Source organism: Diabrotica virgifera, chromosome 6 (genome assembly GCF_917563875.1).
Source record: "Diabrotica virgifera virgifera chromosome 6, PGI_DIABVI_V3a".
NCBI classification, from domain to species: Eukaryota; Metazoa; Arthropoda; class Insecta; order Coleoptera; family Chrysomelidae; genus Diabrotica; species Diabrotica virgifera.
The window spans coordinates 218401225-218424253 of NC_065448.1; the positions used below are offsets into that span (position 1 = coordinate 218401225).

At 32.6% G+C, this 23029-nt stretch overlaps 1 protein-coding gene across 3 annotated transcripts in view; it reads left to right on the forward strand.

The window, feature by feature from the left end:
- The window catches only part of LOC126887254 (putative ferric-chelate reductase 1 homolog), a 139310-nt gene that overhangs the window by 52499 nt on the left and 63782 nt on the right, over nt 1–23029 (forward strand). Inside the window, exon 1 of one of the 3 annotated variants that reach the window (XM_050654670.1) lies at nt 13978–14140. The exons of the other annotated variants lie outside the window; for them this stretch is intronic. The gene's annotated coding sequence lies outside the window, so the exon portion shown is untranslated. Of the gene's footprint in view, nt 1–13977; nt 14141–23029 lie in introns of those variants that run through there. 3 annotated transcript variants of the gene reach the window in all.

Sequence of the window (23029 nt, forward strand, 5' to 3'; positions counted from 1 at the left end):
TTATAGTGCGTCTAATAATATGGCCACGGACTGTACGTTACAACTGGGACGTGGATGGGACGGGGCACGTTGAAGGATCGTCCGATATGAAAAGCATTGGCTGGTTTATCTTATAACGGAACGGGGCGAGACCGGGAAGTGCCGAGGACGTGCGATTTCTATTGTGCTGCGCGCCGTGCCGTCCACGTTCCGGTATAACATAAATCAGTCTTTATTCGGGCGCATAGGACGAAGTGTGAAGGGTTCATTCGTCGGTTCAATAGCAAATACGCCTTATTCATCCAGTTTTCGGTTTTTTGACACTTCAAAGGACAAATATTTGGGCGCATACAGCGTAGACGCATAGCGAATAACACATAGCGAAGTGAGGTGCTGCAATAAGATGCCCGTGGTGCATCTATCTTTCCTTCGAGTACGAGTTGGTGAAAAGTGTTTCAAGATTATCCAGCTTTAGCCACACGGCTCACACTCCCTCTTAGGGGAAAATTGACTTATCCCAGATACCTACGGTATCAAAAGGATTGAGCTCTGGTAAAACTCTTTCCATGTTATCGAGCCCTAGATGACTTGGTATGCAGGTGTATCTCCCAAAAATTTTCGTACACTTCTGGCCGTCGCGAGTAGTACAGCTTTCTGCATGGTCTTATAAAGATGCTCATTCAGACCCAGCTTTTTGATGCTTTCGAGGAAAGTCTTCGGAATGACTCCAGTAGTAGACATAATATTCGGTATTGTCTGGGTACTTTGCATTCTTCATTGTCTCCGTATTTGAATTTCCAGATCTCTGTACTTGACAATCTCTTCAGTAAATTTCCTAAGTAGATTATTGTTGTTAGGTATCGCCACATCAATTAGTGTTGTTTGTCTTGTTAATTTATTAACTAGTACCTACGAGATCTGGTCTATTATGTGCCACTCTTTGGTCTGTGAGCACAGTGCGGTCCCAGTATAGCTTGTAGTTGCCATCCTCAAGCATACTCTCAGGAACGTATTGATAATATGGGAGATGGCCCGTTTGGAGAAGTCCCAATTTGATAGCTACCTCTTGATGAAGGATCTTTCCAACTGAGTCATACTGTTCCTTGTATTCAGTTGCAGCAAATGCCTGGCACCCCGGTAATATGTTGGATGGTTTCTTGGGCTTGACATCCACATCGGCATCTGTTGTTTTGAACCTGACAGTCTTTGAACATATATTTCAGGTAATTTCTGGTTGGTATAACCTGATCCTGAATGGCCAGTAATGGTGATCCCTCCGTTTCAGGGAACATCCTTCCTGATGTCAACCAATAGTTCGACGCTGTATTGTCGACATAGTCTTGGCTGACCTCATTGGGATGTCGCCCGTGTAGAGGTTTACCCATCCAGTTTGATCGGTGTTGTGTCATCTACTGCGCACATAGCGCGATGTAGAGTAGATGTCTCAGCCTGCACCTGAAAATAAGTTCTTAAGTTAGCAATTTGTTTGTCTAATTGCTCATCTATATCCATATGTCCTCTTCCTCCTAAATTCCGTGGTAATGTCGTTCTTTCTACTGCACTTTTGGGATGATGTTTTTGTGCCTTTGTGAGGTGCGTTCTTACTTTTCGCTGAAGATTTTCTATGTCCGTTTTTGTCCACTTAACAATGCCAAATGAGTAGATTATTATTATTATTATTATAGATGATTGCGAGCATTCTGATTGCTCCCTTTTCTCAGTTTTCCATTTTTAAAATATCCATTAAATTTTCCCAGATATAGATACGTATACTTTGAAGGAAATATATTGCTTTGATATAATGACTTCATTAGTAAGCGGATTTAATTTTTTATTATAATCTGTAGAAATATTATAAATAACCTTTTAAAGGTATTTAAATATTTATGTCAACAATTGACACATGACGAATTAGCCGTTAGTTTGATATTTATGTGTCCTATTGACTAGAACAGATAGTATTAATCCTCAATATTAGAATAAGTTATTGATGAAATATTTCCACAATGGAATAAACAAACATGCAACCTTGTCTGAAACCACAGCATTTTTGCATAATATATGCAAATGTGTTCTTTTTTTTTACATCAGAAAATATTTAGGTAACTTGTTTTAATAATTTTTATTATAGTTTATAAATAATATGAATTCTATATATAAAATAGAGTCAACATTATTAAAGTTATCCAATGATTCTAATGATTTAAATTTAAATACAAAATTAAGCAAGCGAAAGAATAATGGTTAAAAGAACAATGCGCGGATATAGAAGAAATACCAAATAGCAGATATTAGAGAAGACATGATAGTTTTCACGTTGTTTGAACATTACAATGGAAGGAAAGACTGTAGCTATAATAACAGATGACGGGATCACCAAAAATTAGCAGAAACCTAAACAGTATAAAGGAAGAATTTGCAAAGTTATTTAAGGAAGCATCCAAAATCGGTTTATCAATAAATCAAAACAAAAAAAATATCTACTCTGTTCAAGAAAAAATCCAGTTAATGTGACAAGTTTAAATATTGGTGAACATGAGTTTAAAAAGGTTGAACACTTTAAATATCTTGGGGTCTCAGTTAATGGAACTAATGACAAAATCAATGAATCCAGGCAGGAACCAGATCCTACTGCAAATACAACTTCCTTGAAGATACGAAGGTTACTCAGAATACTAAACTGAAAATTTCAGAGCAGCAATTAGACCATTAATCACATATGGTGCTGAAGTAAAGTGGTGAAGAGAAAAGTAATTCGGACGATAGTAGGCCCACTAAACTTGGTTAATAATTAATTTAGAAAACTCATGATTCATGAAGTAAGAGAACTTTTGAAAGATCTAAATCGTCATATTTATCAAGGCACAGAGGCTTAGATGGAAGGGACATATAAAAAGGAGAAATCCAGAAACCGTTATCAAAAAAATTACTAAATGGAGACCTGTATCAGGCAGACCACGAGGCAGACCCAAACCAAATGGGGGAATCAGATGGTCGAGGACCTTAAGAAGATGGGAGTTAGTGAATGGGTAACCATAAGCAAAAACAGGAACGAATGGAGAAAAATTGTAAAAGATGCCAAGTCACACAACCAATTGTAAAACCAAAATGTTACTGCGGACTGATTCCTCGCGACAAATGAATGGGAAGGGCCCAAAGAAGGCGGCCATCACTCCGCTAGGATAGTTCAGAGAAATAAGGAAAAAAATATCCTGTTGGTGACACAACTCCCTCCAGGGCGAAACTAAATTTTTTGAGTAGTATGGACGTTTATAATAATAACCTATATGTTTCATGCAGCCGATTTTGATAATGTACATAGTTATAAACAAATGAAGATCAAAAAACGGTAAATTTTCGCTTTTTTCGTCTATTACCAGAAAGTTAAGCATTTTAAACAAATTTAAGAGTAAAAAACTCATAAATCGTATAAAGAACTTCAATATGGCTTCACTAAATATGTCTATCCTTATTGGTTGCTTAGAAAATTGCAAAATAAATCATAAATTTTGAGTTTTTATAAATATTCATAACTTAAGTAAAAATTAACTTAGAATCTTCTGATTACACGGAATGCTGAGACTTCTGGTGCTTAAATCATACCCTAAATTTGAAAGCAATTGGTCAAATAGTTTAAAAATTATTTAATTTGTTTACCCCAAATTAATTTTTTTTGCAACACTACAAGTCAGAAAATGATGAAGTTATAGTAATACTTTGGATAGTTTATGAAAGAAGAAGATTTACACTATTAGTTTAATTAAGAAAAAATGACAAAAAATAATTCTAAATATTGCAAAATTATTTTGCAAAATCATGTGAATTAAAAAAAGGGGGGGGGTTAACTTTGTCCCTAAATTGTCCTAGGACAATTGTTTTTCTTTCTAAATGTGTATAAAAATGCAGTCTTTTTAAATATAAAAAATAATTTTTCTACGGGTAACGGTTAAAAAATTATTCTAATTGTTTATAAGTAAGCAAAATATCGACATGTTTTTGTAAAATAATTTTACACTGTTTAAAATTTCTTTTTGTCATTTTTTTAATTAAGGTAATAGTATAAATGTTCTTCATTTCATAAACTCTCCGAAGTGTTACTTTAACCTCATAATTTTCTGACTTATAGTGTTGCAAAAAAAAATGAATTTGGGATAAACAAATTAAATAACTTTTAAACTATTTGACCAATTGATTTGAAATTTAAAATATAATTTAAGGACAAGAGGTTTCAGCATTCCGTATAATAAGAAGGTTCTAACTTAATTTTTACATAAGTTATGAACATTTATAAAATCTCAAAATTTATTAGGTACTTATTTTGCAATTTTCTAAGCAACAAATAAGGATAGACATATTCAGAGAACGTCATGTTGAAACTTTTTATGATTTATGAGCTCCTTATTCTCAAATTTGTTTAGAATTCTTTACTTTTTAGTAATGGACGAAAAAAGAGAAAATTTACCGTTTTTTGATCTTCATTTGTTTATAACTATGTATATACAGTAGGAAAAATGAAAGAATACCCATGAACGAACATATAAAACACGCTGTATTTTCCTGTCACTGTGTCACACAAAAAATTGGCCAGTGCAAGTATATGTAATGATTGTTATTACATGTACTTTCGCTGGGCAATTTTCTTTGTGACACAGTGACAGGAAAATACAGCGTGTTTTATATGTTCGTTCATGGGTATTCTTTCATTTTTCCGACTGTAATCAAAATCGGCTGCAGGAAATATAGGTTATTATTATAGATATCCACACTACTCAAAAAATTTGGTTTCGGCCTGGAGGGGGATGTGTCACGAGAAAAATCTTAATACTCTGGACTAGGAGTGTAGATGCCATGATAATAATGATGATGCCAAAATTATTTAAATTTTATGAGACGCACTTTTTTCTGATTTATACGCGACAACTTTATTACTATTATATTACTAAATTCTGAAATAATCTAGACTTGATTCGATCGTAAAAAGATTATCAGTAGTAATTGCACAAGAGCTCTAAAATTCTATATTAATTTTAGAGATTGAGTGCAATTTGTTGCGATTATTTCATGAATAAAACTGTTCAAAACCAAAATTTTATTGTAATTTATTTATGTAAGTACAAATTAGTACAATTAAACAAACAGTTGTTATAAATATCAATTTGACGGTTGAAAGTCATCACTTTTATAATTTTTAAAACATTAATTGCCATTAATGTCACAGAATGTATTTTTTCGTAGCAACGAAGGGCATCTGACGTAATATACTTGACGACGGGAAATTATCAAAAATTATCGGGTATAATATCACCAGAGAGTGAGAATAAATTGAAAATAATGCGACAGTTTTTCGAAAATTTGTTGTCTGGCAATAGACACGAGAGCCCGCAGTGCTCGAGTGGCTATTGACCAATGACAACAAATTTGAGTAAAAATGAAGCATTATTTTCTTATTTATTCTTACTGTCGTGTGATATTCGTAATATTATTTTTTATTACGTATATTATGGATATTTTCCTTAATGTGACAGTTGTCAAAACTAGGAAACTGGTTGCCATTAAACAGAAACAATCTACTTAAAAAAATTCTATCGGTAATTTTCTACAGTAGATAATTCTCAGTATAATTTTAATCTGATTGGACAGAATTAAACATGTGATCAAATATCTTACTATACGATTGGGAGTTAAAATCGTTAAAAAATAATCGATTTAATTTAGATTTCTGTAGCTTTCTATTGGTCAGAATCTCCTATGAATGAAATAATCAACATTATATTCCTTTCTAAACTTAGATAACATAATGTTGCGATTATTCATCAAGGAAATGATTCAAGGTTAATTTTCACATATTTTTACCGAATTATTACGTATTGGTAATATTTTTGGTTAACCGCTTAAGGTCGATGTCATAGTCTGCTACTGTTTATTTCATATCAGTTTGAATCATTGGAGTAATTGGCAAAGACGTGGACTTACCACAATACCTCAAAAACAAATACAAAAATGGTCAGGTTAAACAATTTCTAGGTTGAATGAACGATTTTCGAAGTAAAAAATGCAAATAATCTTCTTCTTGTAATAGGACCAAGTCCTACCATTTCTGTCATCTGCTTTCTTGTGATGTTTATATATCCAGCTTTCCTACCAAAGTTTTGGGGGCCTATCAGCTGGACGTATTGATTCTGGGTTTTGTGTTTTGTATACAGGGTGTTTCATTAATAATTGTCCATATAGTAACTGGAGAAACCTTAGCACAAAATACGAAGATATAACCTAAAACGCTTTAACGCTTAAATAAAATGTGGTTCCTTACTGAGTTACAGGGTGTTTTATCTAAAAATTAAAAAATTATTTTTGCTCAGCATTTTAAAACTATTCGACGTATCCTTTTCATACTTGGCAGAAAGTGCAACTATTATACACCCTACTAAATTATATCAACAAACGTTTATAGCTACTACCAGAGGCGTACGACAGGGGATAGTGAATGGTTGACCCTTCTCAAATTCTACGCCACTGGAGGAACTACTACTTTAGTGCCATTTTTAGATTCTCTAATACTTTCTACGTACATAATATACTCTTCATTGGTAACGATAAAGTCATTAGTTTTCGAGATATTTGAAGTTAAATAGGAAACGGCAAAGTTATTTTGATTAATTTGCGATATGATTCATATGATTAAAATTTAAAAACTATTTGTACCCAGTACTTTAAAACTATTTGGCGTATCCTTATGATACTTGGCAGAAAGTGTAGATACTGTACACCCTACTAAATTAAGATAAATAAACGTTTCTAGCTACTACCAGAGGCGTACGACAGGGAATAGTGGCTGGTGACCCTTCCCAAATTCTACGCCACTGACGAAATTGCTATTTTAGTGTAATTTTTTGATTTTCCAATACTTTTTATGTAAATAATATACTGTAAATTCGTAACGATAAATGATTAGTTTTCGAGATATTTGAGATAAAAATGAAGCATTACATTACACTACATTAATCAAAATAACCGTGTCGTTTCATTTTTAACTTCAAATATCTCGAAAATTAATGACTTTATCGTTACGAATGAAAAGCATATTATTTTTACAAAAATTATAGGAGAATCCAAAAATTAAACAAAAATAGCAATTCGGCCAGTGGCGTAGAATTTGGAAAGGGTCAACCATTCATTTGCAGCCGTCGTACGCCTCTGGTAACAGCCTCAGGTAATTTAGTAGTTTGTACAGTACCAACGGAAATCCTTAAACCGATAAAAGAAGACTCGATTAACATTTTAGTTGAACTTTTCAATAGCATTTATACATCAGGAAAAATACCACAAGAATGGCTTTTATCCACTTTTGTTATTATACCAAAAAAGATGAATGCCAAACAATGTAGTGATTACCGTACAATCAGTTTGATGAGCCATGTACTGAAAATATTCCTGAAAATTATACACACTAGAGTACACAGAAAACTGGAAATGGACATCAATGATACCCAGTTTGGATTCCGAAATGAACTCGGAACTAGAGAGGCGTTGTTTGCACTAAACGTTATGTCTCAAAAATGTCTTGACATAAATCAAGATGTATTCGTGTGTTTCATAGATTATAACAAGGCCTTTGATAAAGTGCGACATGATCATCTAATCAGACTCCTGGCAGAAAATAATTTAGATAAACGAGACATCCGACTAATAGCAAATATGTACTACAATCAAAAAGCAGTAGTGAGAGTAGAGAATAATACCACTGAAGAAATTGAAATAAAGCGAGGTGTGAGACAAGGGTGTATACTGTCACCAAACCTGTTTAATCTCTATTCCGAAGACGTAATGAATAGAACACTCTCTGAGCAATCCATAGGTATTAAAATAAATGGTGTTAGATTAAACAATTTGAAATTTGCCGACGACACCGTTCTGATCGCAGAAACACTTGAAGAGCTACAGACATTGGTGAATAAGATAGCAGACTGCAGCGAAGAATATGACTATCTTTGAACATAAAGAAAACTAAATTTATGGTAATATCGAAATCAACAAGAAATGTCCAAAATTTATATTTACTCAATAAAATTATCGATCGAGTTAGCAAATACAAATATTTAGGCACTTTTATTTTTATTTAGGCGAGTTAAGACAGTATATGTGATTACTTTATTCAAAACAATCTGCGTATGTGCTCAAAAAAGTGACACATTTATCACTTATTTATCTTTCTTTTTGCAGTATTCTGTGTTTAATGTTGTTATTTGTATTTAAAGTTACATCATTAAAAAGTATAAGTCTATTAACCAGATAATAATAATAATATTATATTCTGTACTGCAAGTGTCACTTTTGATAAATAATATTTTGTAAATTTTTCGTTATTTTATCTGTATAGTGGTATAACTCAAAAAATTTTTTTTTAAATATTTTTGATATACTTAATACGCTATATTATAGAGCTTCAAAAACCATTGTAAATGACTAAAATAGTTATTATTCTAATTTTAATAGTTTTTGAATTAAACCCGAAAATGTTGCAGGACAAACTTTAAACGTCGTTTTCTCGAAACTTTGCTTTTTTGACTTATGACACTCTTTTAGCTGAGGTGAGATATATAGGCAGACTTGAAAAATCTTAAAAAATGACAGAACCCGACGAAGGGAAAAATGGGAAAATCTCGTGGAAATACAAATATGCAATGTTTGAATAATATTAGTAATAAACAAACAATGTAATTTATTTAAACAGTTAAATTAATATTTTTTTTCCAAAAAATTCTAATTGTATTTATTCTACTATAATTATTATTAGATTAGATTAACTATAATCTTCCACTGTATAATAAAATTTTATTAGTTCTTTAGTCCAGGCTGTGAGTGAAGAAACGTGCTATAATTCAGGAATTTTTGAAACCTATCAGCTGTTGTAAAGGACGATGTCAGGAATAATTTATACTAAAATGCACCTAACACCTTATTTTGTGCGCCTACTTTGTTGTAATGTTTTATATCAATTTATAAAATTTGCAATATTTAAAGATTTTTAATGCTGCTGCTTAGGATATTCATTTTAGACAAAAACTTTTAAATAGAAAGTTGTAGTAAATTAAAAAAACTACAATTTTAGGTATCGCAAGTTTAATTTCGTTTATTTGTTATTGCAAAACAGCCCGCGAAATATCCAACATGGTAGTTTCTTTCAATTGCATTATTTATTGTAGAAATAACTTTTTTTAATCCTCAAGGCTTTAAAATCAAGATCTTTCAATTCCAATGATAAAAAAAGTTGTTGTAAAGCCCGATTGGTGAATTTATTGCTTAGATAGTAAAAATTGTGTGGACAACGTGAAAGGAATAACTGACTATTCAATAGTTTCCATAAAACATTATTAATAAGCCACTCTGGCCGTTATGACAAACAAATATTAGAAAATGAAAGAGAGCTTAGGTTTCATGTCGGTTCTTCTTCTTCTTAAAGTTCCCTCTCCTATCGGAGGTTGGATATCATAATGACTAGGGTCACTTTGTTGGCTGCTGCTCTGAACAGTTGTAATGAACTACAGTTAAACCATTTTCTAAGGGTCCTCAGCCAGGAGATGCGTCTCCTTCCTATGCTTCTTCTTCCCTGGATCCTTCCTTGCATAATAATTCTCAGCAACTCATATTTTTCTCCTCTGGTAATGTGACTCAAATATTAAAGTTCTCTAGTTTTTATACTGTTCATAATTTCTAACTCCTTATTTAAACGTCGTAGCACTTTTGGTAATCCTTTGAACCCACTGAATTTTCAATATTCTTCTGTAACACCACATTTCGAACGCTTCTATTTTTCTTATGTGTTGTCTCTTCAATGTCCAAGCTTCCATTCCGTATAGTAATATAGAAAATATGTAGCATCTTAGAGCCCTCAATCGGAGAGAAAACTGAAGGTCTTTGTTTGTAAGCAGTGTCTTCATTTTTATAAATGCTTGCCTTGCAGTTTCAATTCGGACTTTAATTTCTTTGCTTTGGTCATTTTTGTCATCAACCCAGGATCCCAGATATCTTTATGTCTTTACTTTTTCTATTTGGGTTTGCTCTATTAACCTTTCATTTCCCTGTTGTGTTTTTGAGACAATCATAAATTTAGTTTTTTTCTTGTTTATTTTTAGTCCGCATCGAATGCAATAATATTTATTTCTATTTAGCAATTCTTGTAGCGATTCCAGGGTGTCTGCGATTATAACGGTGTCATCAGCGAATCTTATGTTATTTACTATTCTTCCGTTTATAGAGATTCCATCACTTAGCTCCGCTATCGCTTCCTGAAATATCGCTTCACTGTACGTACACGTTAAACAGTAGCGGCGACAGAACACAACCCTATCTTGCTCCTCTCTTTATATAAATATTCTCGGAAACCTGTTCTTCTATCTTTATATTGGCCTTTTGATTCCAATACAGATTGATGATAACTCATAAATCTCGTCTGTCTATATCTCTGTTTTTCAATAATTCTATTAGTTTTTCATGTCGAACCCTGTCGAATGCTTTTTCGAAGTCGACGAACGTTTTTCCATGTCGGTGCAGAGATGACCAGTCGTCTCCTTACGTACATTTCAGTTTCCGCAGGCCTCATCAGAGGGGCTATATGATCAGCTCTGATTCGAAATGAAACCAAACTGTCATTTAAGCAGAATTATAAAAATATTTCGCCTTTGGACGCTGTAGCGAGATCTATTAACGGAATGAGAAGTCCCAGATTCACAAATCTGAAAATCTCTACCATGGAACCAATTTATGGGTACATCCTAAATCTCTACCTTTTACAATTTATAAGGCTAGCAGGCGATGAATAAAGGAGACGAAAGAAACTCTAGAATATGCAGTCATATTCCGTCTATTCTCTTAGGAAAAAAATCCAACGAAAGGACACCGTACACATCTTATGTAAAATATAATGTCACTCAAATGAAATAAAATTTACATGAATAGATGCGTCCTGAAATTTCAATTTGATACCATTGTGCCAACTCTGTATTTTCGTTAACAAGAGCGTAGATTGATAAAAATAAATCTAAAATCAAATAGGAATCTCCGTGTGTCAAAGAGAGAAAAAATATCTTGTGATTCGCTTACTCCATAAATCTTTCTCGAGGGATTAAGGCAGAGCCTTACTCTTATTTTTTCCTGTTATTATTGATAATAAAGTAGGTATAATTTGGTTAGTTGTACCGCCTCTAAGAGGCTTAAGCTAGTGGTGAATAGACTGTATTCAATAGCCGCTAGACTAATATTATTTATGAATGCCAGTTTTATGGACTTCAAAATGCGATTTCGATAAACTTAAATTAGGTACAATTAACGCACTAATTAAGCAAAATTCAGAGTTGGCGCAATAGTATCAAATTATTGAAATTTCAGGACGCATCTATTCATGTAAATTTTTTTGAATTTGAGTGACATTATATTTTTCATAAGATGTGTGCGGTGTCCTTTGGTTCCGTTGTGACGCGTAGTTCTTTCAGGACAACAGACTCAGTAACACACAGGTTCAAAATAAAATAAATGTATTGAGGATATTTATACATATATAGTTTAAAATTAAAATAACAAAATAAAATAGTATTCTATCTTCGCCCCGTTTTCTGGAGTAAGCTCCCTAGACGTACGTCTGCACAAGAATTATAAAATTGTATTTATTACCATAATCAAAAACATAATAACAATATTAGAAAGATACAATACACAGTACATACAGTATATTCAATAGCAATCACGCTACACGGAAGCAATCTATCTACATAATTACACACACACGGACTCGTAGCCCATCACACTTCAATTCAGTGTGACCACAATCGAACATCGACATACAGTTCGCCATCCGACAGCTCCGGGTCGGAGATGGCAGCAACCGCTCACTGCTGTCACAGTTCCGGCAAAGCATCTTTTCAGTCCAAAGTGCCTTTGCCACGGCAGAGTTCCAACTCACTCCATTGCATAACTGCCCTGTGAGTTCTTTCGTGGTTCAGTACACCGAGTGGAACTGATTTCATGATCCTCGATTCTCTTCGTAAGTACACTCTCGGTAACCATCACTCTTTGGATTCGGTCATCTGTTGACGAGCTATCGAACGCCGGGTGGACAGCACATTGTTACACCCTGTACTCACAATATGAGCAAACTGAGAAAATAAAAGACATCTGATGTTTCATTGCAGTTAAGATATGGTCAATCATTTACTTACGTACGTTTCAGGCTCTCCAGATCTTATCAGAGAGGCTATATGATCAGCTCTGAATCAACAAATATTAGAATTATAAAATTATTTGATGATATGTTTCACTAAAAATAAGCTCCGTATAGGCACTGACACGCGTGTCATAGGTTCTCCATCACTGAACTATCTCTCTCTCTCTCTCTCTCTCTTTCTCTGTCTCTCTCTTGTCGTTTTACTGAGACTTGTCGTCCCATTACTGAGGATCGTGATTTCTTCCAATATTCCTAACAATGTTTCTCCATTGGTCTCTATCTTCAGCTGCTCTAAGAACGTCGCAGAATGAGTTTCCAGCTGAATGCTTTATTTGGTCAGACCATCTAGTTGGTGATCGTCTCTTGATCTTCTCCCCGGAACGTTTCCAGAAACAATTAATCTCTCCAAAATGTCGTCACCTCTGCGAACCACGTGACCAAAGAATTGCAGAATTCGTTGCAGACATATTGTGGACATCCTTTTTTTTAATATTGAGTTGGTTTAGAATGAACACGTTTGTCTTATGAGCTGTCCAAGGTATGCGCAGCATTCTTCTCCAGCACCACATATCAAAGGCATCAATTTTTCGGCGCTCTGCTCCGTATAGAAATATTGAGAATACAAGGGCATTCACCAGTCTCATCTTGATATTTTGAGAGATAGATCTGTCTTTCCAAACTTAAGTTAGGCGACTCATCGCATTTTTTGCCATTCCAATACGTCTTCGAACTTCTGCTTCACAGTTACTCTCGTTAGTTATACTAGACCCGAGATAGATAAAGGTGTTTACTATCTGGTATTCCTGTAATATGTTAGTCAGTTGAATAGTGTCGAATCTGTCGACTACCATTATTTTTGTCTTAGCTTTATTGATTTTCAGATCAACTTTATTGCTTTCGTACTCAACTCTTCGCAGAAGATCAAGCATTTCTTGCTCATTTGCTGCTATAAGTGTTTTGTCATCAGCAAATCTTAAATTGGAGATTTTCCTACCAGCTACTGTTACTCCACCGGCCCATCCTTCTAAAACCATCCTCATGACATGTTCACCATAAATGTTAAATAAGTCAGGTGACAACACGCATCCTTGTCTAACATCTCTCTCAGTCTTGAATTGGTTTGAGAACTTCTGATCTAACTTTCGCTATATTAGACTGGTACAGATTTTTAATAAGTATCACCAGGTGCATTGGTGCCCCCATTTCTATTAAAATTGACCACAGATTTATCCAGCTTACACAATCAAATGCCTTTTGGTAGTCAACGAAGCATATAATCATAGGTACTTGAAATTCTCTAGACTTTTCAATAAGTTGTCTCAGGTTCAGGATTTGTTCCCTTGTACCTTTACCCTTTACAAACTCCGCTTGTTCGTGAGGTATTTGGTAATGTAGATAGGTGTTTTTGATGATATGCAAAAAGGTTTTACTAGCATGTGTTATTAGTGACAGTGTGAGGTAGTTTTCACATCTGGTAGTAGTTCCTTTTTTGTGTAGTGGGATATAAATTGAGGTGCACCAATCAGATGGACTATGCTATCAATAATTTCCAAACGGAGTATAAGAAACGAAAAGCCTTGTAAATTTTTACGCCAATGTAAGCTCGCTCGAAGCAAAATGAATTCTTATTCATAATTCTTCGCATTCCATATTATATTCCAACCTACCTATGGTTGCGAATTTCACGGCCATCGCAGCGATTCGCAAAGTCACACTGGAGCATACCTCTTACTACCAAATGGGAATTCCCTAAGAGACTGTTGCGTTTGTTTTAATGTTGATATTAGTCATGATGAAGTTTCTTATGAAGTGACCTCAAGCTATCGATTCAGTTGGCTGAGGTCGTCGCCGTGACGGTAGTTAAAGAACTTAGTGTGGTGCGTTCGAGTAACAAAAATTTAAGATACAATCAAGTGTTTATTATTTTTGAAGGATATATCGTTTGTAAGTATTGATTTTTTACAACATTTAAAATATTGTTAAAAGAATACTGTTTTGTAAAACTTGACAATAATTTATCTGAGTTATAAAGTATGTCAAAGAAAAAACTCATAAGTATAAGAGAGGAGGATAATCTGGTAGGTACATTAGATCCTAAGCCATATACGGGAAATAAGGAATAAGCAAAAAGGACTCTCTTCAGAACTTGTACAAATCCGGGTATCTGAATTTCTAGTTATTGTAGGTCTATAAGTAAAGAAAAGCTATACGTCTTCTGCAGATATTTCGGCGTCATTTTTTAATTATTAACAATTTAGTCTTAAAATGTCATTTTTTCGATTTTTTGCTTACCATTAAAAAGCCGAATATTACAAAACTTTATAGCATTAAAATGGCGGTTGTTTAAATTTGTAAAATTCATTTGTTGCTTCGAAAACTGCAAAATAAGGCAAAATCGTGTAGGGGGACGAAATAAAATCCAAAATTTTGACGTATGTCAAAATTTTCAATGTGTTTTAAGTGTATTAATTTTTTTCGAATCCAGAGAAAACTAATAAGTATTTTTGAAAAATTTAAACGCAGAATGAAAGACTACTTTATTACCGAGGACCGAAAGTTCCTTAGAATAAATAAAAAGTTTCTTCTGAATGAAATATTTGCAATTAAAAATCACACTAAATTTTCTCTTTTATTTTCAACCCTGGAACTTATTAAAATAAACATTATAGAAGTTTTCAGGGATTTTCGGCCCTCGGTAATAATGTAACCTTACATTCTGCGTTTAAATTTTTCAAAAATATTAATTAGTTTTCTCAGGATTCGAAAAAAATGACTACATTTAAAATACATTGAAAATTTTGGCAAGCGTCAAAATTTTACATTTTGCTCCGTTCGCCTTAATTGTTTATAATTGTTGTAAAAATCAACTTAGATATTTGTTATTGAGCTTGTGGCAAGTTGGGTATTGTGGTTCCCAATAAACCTCCAAAATTTTAAATCGATTCATCAATTATTATTTTAATAGTTTTTCTATTTGTTTATACCAGACACCTTTTTTGCAATAACATTAGCCAGAAATAATGAAGATACGCATACCAAATTACAGTTTCAGAGTTAAACTAAATAAAAGAGTTCAATTAAAGTAGGGTGTAAATAAAAAGAGTTCAATAATAAAGAGTAAAATTAAGTTAAATGTATCGAAAAAGTTAAAAAAAATAATTTATCTACTCTATCTCATATTATGTATGTATAAGTTTTTAGTTTGTAAAAACTGTCATTATAGATAGCAGTGCGTGAAGGATTTAAAGTGTGCGTGAAGTAACAATGTATTTTATATGTAATTTACTTTTTCGCACTGTTTTTTGGCACACTTTCATATAATCAAATATCCTTAACTTTCGCGTTGTCATGGTGATGACATATGAGCAATAAATTACAACAAAATTTTTGACAGTTTTGTGGCTTGAAAGAAGTTAGAATTTTTAAATGTCAAAGTTCTAAAAATTGTAGAATAGAAATGAATTCTAGTGACGAAGAGTTACAGTTTGTTTTATTTGTTTATCGTAGATAAAATATTGTATGAAACTGTGCGTGAATTACTTTTTGCGAACTTACGCTCTGTATAGCACTGGCTCCGCTGTCGCACGTGCTCTAAACATCGCGTGCGTTCGCAAAAAGCATACTTCACGAACTGTTTTTTCATAAATAACTATTTTATAACCAAAAATCGTCTTGCAAAATTACTGTAATTTGTAACGTAGGTAAAAACAATTAGAATAACTTTGAAGTTATTACTCTTAGACGAAATATTTTAACATAATGTAATAAACTGATAGTTTTACATGAACTTAAACAAAAAATAAAGTTATTTTAGAATAGGGATTTTCATCGATTGCCATTTGTTTCGAGCTTCTGTCACAATATGTTGTATAATCTATGTATAATATCAATATACACGGATTATAGTTAATACATTGTCTCTGAGTGTGAATGAGGCTGAGATGAAAATAAGTTGAACCATATTAAGGGGGGCCCAAACACATTCAATCGTTAAAGAATGATAATAATCTTCAAAATACAGATATGTACTGAAGTTTCTTTATATCTTCTATTCTAGTTGATAGATTTTCATCTTTATTTTTTAATTCGTAGATATGTACTTTTTGGTTATATTACAAATATTCAATGTTTTAACAATATTATTAATAAAAAACATCGTAATTTGTTTAAACAGTTATACAAATATATTTTTTTCAAAAAATTCTAATTGTTTATTCTATTCGAATTATTTGTCTACTGTAGGTATAATAAAACTATAGATCTTTATTTTTAAAATCAATTTTTGAAAATTTACTTGTTTTAATTGTTATAAACAAATTAGCAGAAAATTTGAAATAATGCCTACTTTTTATCTAATCGTCCCAGAATATGACATTTTTTAACTTTTTATTAAAATATATTGATAGTTCAACTCCCAAAACATTTATTTGGTATACGTAGAGATACCGTATCTTCATTATTTTCTGACTAATGTTATTACAAGCAAAAGGTCTCTGGGGTAAATAAATATAACACCTTTCAAACTACTTGATGAATCGATCTGAAATTTTATGGATTTGTTAGGGAATACAAATACCAACTTTGGGCGCAATAACAAAGATCTAGCTTTATTTTTACAATAGTTATAAACAATTATTGATTATAAATTATTTTGCAGTTTTCAATGCAACAAAGTAATTTTACAAATTTAAGTAGCCGTCATTTTAATACTTGTTTTATCTTTTAAAATATAAAGGTTTGCAATTTTACCTTAAATACTAGGCTTTTCAATGGTAAATAAAAAATTTAAAACATTTTCATTTTTTACAATAAATTGTTATTAATTAAAAAAAGGCGACTAAAAATCTACAAAACATCTATGGATTTTCTTTATACAGTGATGAGTGTACTAATAAACGGCAAAATAACGAAAACAACTGAAAACATAATAAGTTGTGAAATAAAAAGAGATGAAACTAGTAGAAGTGGAAAATTATTAATAGAGACTATTAATTTACATTATATTGATAGCTTCTCACCTTTAGATTTATCGGAATCAAACTGTGATAGAAGAATTTTATAAAATTCTCTTGTCAGAGTGGCTGTTGTAAAACTCCTCTGATACGTCTATAGGTGGAAAACTATCAATATAATGTAAATTTATAGGTTTCTATTGATAATTTTTCCCTTCTACTAGTTTCGTCTCTGTTTATATCACAACGTATTATGTTTATCATCTTCTGCATTATTTTGCCGGTTTTTAAGGCACTTATCTCATAAGGTTCGTAAAGCTCATATTATAGATACAATATGAGCACGGTAGACAGATACGGTCTCTGTCTACCGTGCAATATGAGGATATAGGAATCTGATACATTAAAATTTGAGCTATACTGTTATCCTTCACCTACATAAGGAAAAATTTGGTGATTCGGTACATACATATTGCGATGTTAAAAATCTAAACTGTTAACGTGAAAAGCTCTGTCGGAAAATTATACCGGAACCTTCTTTTTCTGCTTCTCTAGAAGCCGTGTCCGCTTCGATGACTGGCAATCATCAGAGCGATTTTTACTTTTCAGACCGCAGCTCTAAATAATTCGCTGTTACTACATCCAAACCATTCTCTAAGGTTCTTCAGTCATGAAGAATTTTTCAAATTTTTCCTTGCATAATGACCTGGAGTATTAGATATTTATCTCCTCTCATAGCACGTCTCACATATCACAGTTTTCCTCTCTTATGTGTTAGAAGTACTTCTCTTTCCTTATGCATAAAGCTTATTACCACTACGTTGATTATTCTATTTATTCATGAGATCTTCAGCACTCTTCGGTACATCCATATCTCGAATGTCTCCGGTCTTCTCACGTCAATTTTCTTCAGTGTCCACGCTTCCATCCCTTATAGTCTGGGCAGATTATCGGAGAATATGCCATTTTTGGGAAAAGTTATTTACCAGCAATTTTATTGCTGGAATCGAATTATAAGATCCTATATATTAATAATATAGGTATGCAAAGTCCACAGATAGTGTGCTACTTTTTTTATAAACCAAATGGCGCCTGAAAATCGTGTTTTTTCAATTTTTGCTCTATAACTCCAAAGATTTTAACTTTACACCAAAAACACTTAAATAAAAATTTACCGTAATTAAATTCTGCTTAGGGACGTATTTGTCCCGATTTAGTTCGACGAAAATTTTCCCCGGAAAATGCGGGTTTTTCCAACACAATATTTAATTTTCAACTAAAATTTTAGATAAGTAATTGTTCATCAATAATTAAATAACGTGGTAGTATAAAATCTCTTTTCGTATAGATTATAATTCCAGAAGCCAATAAAAATTGAATGAACAGTTTAGCAACAATTGAATTGTTAATTTAAAATTTTCGGTCGCTATAATAACCACAAAATTTATGATACATAAGAATAACTATGATTATTGTATAAAAAGCCCCAGTACCTATCTAATGTACTTTACATAATTGAAATGTGACTAGTTATGCGGTCTCAGGAATATTTTAAAATTATAAACAATTTTTTGGCTTATAAACAAATAGAATATCTCGGGAAATATTAAATTAAATTAAATCATGAAAACGGTATTGGAAAAAATGTGGCAAGACGCTTCTTTTAAAAGAAAAAAACGTTTCATTGCCATGAGTGGTTCCTGAGATACAACCGGTCAAATTTGACCCACATTCACCTACGGCAAATATATAAACAATAGGATCATAATTTTCAAACCATCACCTTTTTATTTCGGTCGTCTTTATCCACACCAATTTTCATATCTTTAAAGTACTCATAACATATATTATTATAATCAAAAATATCGATATTACGAGTGAAATTGCCAAAAATAGTAAAATTCCAATCAAAAATAAGGTTGTAGCAAATGTTATCTCAAAGTTTAAAATCGGTATAAGTTAAAAAAATGCATTTTCTCGGCTTCCCATAGAGCAATTTTCTTCATTCTTCTTTTGTTCCCAAGTAACTCGAAGAGAGCCATCTAACTAACGCATTATTAAATGTCAAACTTGCTTTTGTTTTATTATAATAAATTAATTTATTTTTATAAGAAATTTTTTAAATTTGTTTAAATAAAGATTGTTTATTTTTGTGTTTTTAACGTTAAAAGGTACACTTGTAGAAAGTTTAGCTAAAGAAAGTCTACAACTGGAATAAATATGGAGTTTTCTTTTCTTATAAATAAATTAATCTATTATAACAAAACAAAAGCAAGTTTGACATTTAATAATGCATTAGTTAGATGGCTCTACTCGAGTTACTAGGGACCAAAAAAATAATGAAGAAAATTGCTCCATGGGAAGCCGAGAAAATGCATTTTTTTAACGTAGGTATACCGATCTTGAACTTTGAGATTACATTTTCTCCAACCTAATTTTTGATTGGAATTTTGCTATTTTTGGCAATTTTCACTCGTAATATCGATAGTTTTTATTATAATAATATATGTTATGAGTATTTTAAAGATATGAAAATTGGTGTAGAGAAAGAGGACCGAAATAAAAAGGCAATGCTTTGAAAATTATGATCCTATTGTTTAAATCTTTGCCGTAAATGCCGGTCAACTTTGACCGGTTGTATCTCAGGAACCAGTCATCGCAATTAAACGTTTTTTATTTTGAAAGAAGCGGCCTGCCGCTTTTTATCCAATACCGTTTTCATGATTTAATTTGATTTAATATTTTCCAAGATATTCTATTTGTTTTAAGCCAAAAAATTGTTTTATAATTTTAAAATATTTGTGAGGCCGCTTAAATAGTCCAATTTTAATTCTGTAAAGTACATTAGATAGGTACAGTGTCTTTTTATACAAAAATCATAACTGTTCTTATGTATCGTAATTATTGTGGTTATTATAGCGACCGTAAATTTTTAATTAACACTTAAACTGTTCATTTAATTTCCATCCGCTTCTGGAATTATAATCTCTACGAAACGTGCTTTTATATATTACCGAGTTATCTAATTACAGTGGAACCTCGATAACTCGGATTAATCGGGACCGCGGCCGATCCGGGTTATCGAAAATCCGGGTTAGCCGGAGTGCATTGTAAAAATTAATAAAATACGGTATACTTATAGATAAAGTCCGTTATAATTAAAATAACATGAAATATATATGCACAGTACACATCTAACTTACCTATTATAGTTGTATATTGTATAGAGTATAAGTATTAGACAGTATAGATAGAGTATTGTTCATTTCTAGGTAAAAAAAACTCAGTCAGTTTCGGTTGTGTCAATTTCGTCTGCCATCGGAACGATGTTATGTTATTTAAGAACAGTGGCTCTTTCATTGTTTAAAGTTTAAAACACCGTTGTTCTAAAAATAATTTTTTAAAAGATAGTTGAAAATAAATAAAGGAATAAAAGGTGACTGTTGTTTGCGATAGCCCGATAATGGATAATGATCGTCACTCTGTCGCCGCTGCCGCCGTGTGCCATGAGTCATTTTTACCGTATAGTTCAAATTACACATATACCCATTATCTCTCAAATATTATATTATGGTCCAAGCTAAGTTTTATCAATGAAACTCGATATTTTTAAGACATTCCAGAAGCGGCTACAGATAAAATGTTTTAACATAATACATACATTTTTATTGTTGAAATGTTTGTCTGATGAAAATCGGTCCGGGTTAGCCGGACTTTCGGGTTATCGGGGGCCGACTTATCGAGGTTCCACTGTATTGATAAATAATTACTTATCTAAAATTTTAGTTGAAAATTAAAGATTTTGTTGGAAAAATCCGCATTTTCCGGGGAAAATTTTCGTCGAAGTAAATCGGAAGAAACACGTCTCTATGCAGAATTTAATTGCAGTGAATTTTTGTTTGAGTGTTTTTGGTGTAAAGTTAAAATCTTTGGAGTTATAGAGCAAAAATTGAAAAGAACCCAATTTTTGGGCTCCATTTTGTTTATAAAAAAACTAGCACACTATCTGCGGACTTTGCATACCTATATTATTAATATATACAATCATAAGATTCGATTCCAACAATAAAATTGCTGGTAAATAACTTTTCCTTGTATTTTGCTCATTAGCCCAGAGTATTAGGATAATACGGATAGCACATAGCGACTCAGTAGTCGTATTTTTAACTCAATATTTAAGTCCCGACAGTAGAGAAGCCTCTTCATTCTTGTAAGTGCGCTTCCTGCCTGTTTGATTCTGATTCGTATTTCTTGAGAACTGTCATTGTGTTCATTAATGATTGTACCTAGTTATTTGAATTCTCTTACTCTTTCAATGGGGCTTTTCATTCACAGTCATTTGTTTTGAGCTTCTCATACAAATGTCGTATAATCCGTGTACATTAATATTATACACAGATTATACAACATATGACAGAAGCTCGAAACAAATGACAATCGATGAAAAGCCCTATAGGCTGATTCTGTACATGTATCTTACGAATGTCCTGAGTTGTTTTTGTTACTATCATACATTTCGTCTTGCTTATGTTGTCAATATTCCTTATCCATATTCCGATATGTAGTCCATATTCTTCACTTACTGCGGTCACTTTATTAAACAGTATCTGTAGGTCTTTATGTGATTCGGCTAAAAGAACTGTATCATTAGCGTATCTGAAGTTATTTATGATCATGCCGTTAATTCTAATGCTTAAATTAATATGCCAATATAAACATTGCTTTAGTTAATATGTCTTTCGCGTATACATTAAATAATATTGGTAAAAGTATACACCCTTATCGAACACCTCTTCGTAATATTCTTTGTACAGATTCTTTAATAAAACTAAATGTTAATACAACTGAAAACTTACATACTTATGGAAAATGTGGAAAAGAACAACAATGATAAAACAAGAACCAATCATAACTCCAAATAGAGCTTTGCTGTAAATTTGTAATGTCTTCTTCTTCTTCTTCTTCTTTTTATATAGACATTACTCTGTCTGGTCACATTGTTTTTCAATGTGCCTCCAGTAAGTTGTCATTCCATCTTTTTCCTGGTCTTCCCACTGATCGTCTTCCTATTGGGGAACCGTCTCTCGCCGTCCTTACTACTCTATTTGTTGTCATTCGGCTTACGTATTCGTTTCATTCTACTCTTCTGCTTTTCACCCAGTTATTAATGTTGTCCACCTTGCATCTCCTTGGTATATCTGCACTTCTAGCTCTATCCCACATCGTCTTACCATCGATTTTTCGCAATGTTTTCATCTCTGCTGTTTCTAGCATTCTTTTTGTCCTTCTTGTATCAGGTCGTGTTTCTCCCGCGTATGTCATTATTGGTCTGATGACTGTTTTGTAAATTCTGCCTTTCACTTCCTTTCCGATGTTTTTATTTCTCCATATTGTGTCATTCAGGTAACCTGCGGCTCTGTTTGCTTTATTCATCTGATCTTCCACTTTTGCTTCGAGCTTTCCGTAGCTGCATAGTGCGATGCCTAGATATTTAAACTCCATGACTTGTTCTATTATTTGACCCTCCAGCTCTAATTTACACCTTATTAAATCTGCTGTTATAACCATGCATTTAGTCTTTTTTAGGGAAATTAACATGTTAAATTTTCTAGCGGTTATATTAAATTCGTGCAGCGTACGTTGTAAATCATCTTCACTTTGAGAGATTAGTATTGCGTCGTCTGCGTAGCAGATTATTTTAAGTTGTTTTTCTATTTTTCTCCCATTTGGTGTCCTTTTTTTGTTCTTACTTTTTTATTATTTCGTCCATGCTCAGGTTGAACAACAGAGGACTCAGGGAATCTCCCTGTCTTATCCCATTGCCAGCTTCAATTGGGTCAGTTAGTTCTTCATCTACTTTTACTTTTATTGTGTTGTTCTG